A 1,097-nucleotide genomic window follows, 5' to 3' on the forward strand; every position below is an offset into this window, starting at 1 on the left:
AGTTATCAACTCAACACTATATAACAATGAAGGAAGTTATCAACTCAACACTATATAACAATGAAGGAAGTTATCAAATCAGCACTATCACATCAGTTAGTATACAAACCAAAACCGAGATGTCGGTTATTATGTAACATTAACACACGCAACTGTCACAAGAGAAATCAACACCAGGCTTGCGTTTTTCATTTAATGTGTATAAATTTGAATTCTTTTTTGAATATCGCCCAGTGTATAATTTGTATTAATCAGGTCATATCAATAAACTGATAGCTTCTAACGAATAAGCATCTCCCCCGGTCTCCAGTTGACGGGTGCTGTGTATGCACACAGCAATAAAAGGTTATTCAAGACGCTAACAAGCTTTAAATTAGACCGAATCTAAGTCTAAGCAACGTCCGGGCATCTAATGAAAAGCTTCGTCAGTGTTCGGTACTAGTTCAGTAAAAATGTGAATAAAGTTGATATCTCACCGTACAGCTCGTCGGTTGTTCGTAGACTTCTCCCTGAAACTGAACAATCGCTGATTCTTTGAGCGAGTTAACTCTTTTTCATCATACACCACCGATGGCGTATTCACCAAACCTTGCCGACATGTCGAGACGCCGAGTCCACAGGATGGCAGCCACAGGTCGATAAGGGACCTGGAACATTCGTCAGTTAATTATACCCCCTCGTGCAAATTGTCAATACCGGAAACTAATGAGTCCTCGAGTGCTGCCATCTTCTGGGTTAATTGTAACACAAGCGTAGTGTTTAATAACCGAAAACCATTATCACAACTCTATATACAATACTTAAGACGAACCTTCGCTATTAAAGTAAGCCTCCTCAGAAGGTTGGTGCCACCCATCGTATACAGTTGTCAAAGTGTTGTGTCGGGTAGAAAGTAGGTAATGCACGTTAAGACTGGTGAGTTCGTGTTGCAAAATCCGTTTTCATACCTAGCATGACTTGAGCTTTCATACCTAGCATGACTTGAAGTAAAAACCTTACAGTTATAACCAGAATCTCGTGTGATGAGCAAGAGTACGGACTCAGGAGAGGGTTACACGATCACTAGGAGTACAGGCTCTGGAGAGGGTTACACGATC

The 1,097-nt window shown here is 40.9% G+C and overlaps 1 long non-coding RNA gene across 1 annotated transcript in view; it reads right to left on the reverse strand.

The window, feature by feature from the left end:
* The window catches only part of LOC106472176, a 40,596-nt gene extending 39,947 nt beyond the window's left edge, over nt 1-649 (reverse strand). The window contains exon 1 of the long non-coding RNA XR_001291586.2: nt 477-649. This is a non-coding gene — a long non-coding RNA (uncharacterized LOC106472176). The remainder of the gene's footprint in view (nt 1-476) is intronic.
* Between the last annotated feature and the right edge of the window lie 448 nt (nt 650-1,097).

The sequence above is a fragment of the Limulus polyphemus genome, unplaced genomic scaffold (genome assembly GCF_000517525.1).
Source record: "Limulus polyphemus unplaced genomic scaffold, Limulus_polyphemus-2.1.2 Scaffold5139, whole genome shotgun sequence".
Classification (NCBI taxonomy): Eukaryota; Metazoa; Arthropoda; class Merostomata; order Xiphosura; family Limulidae; genus Limulus; species Limulus polyphemus.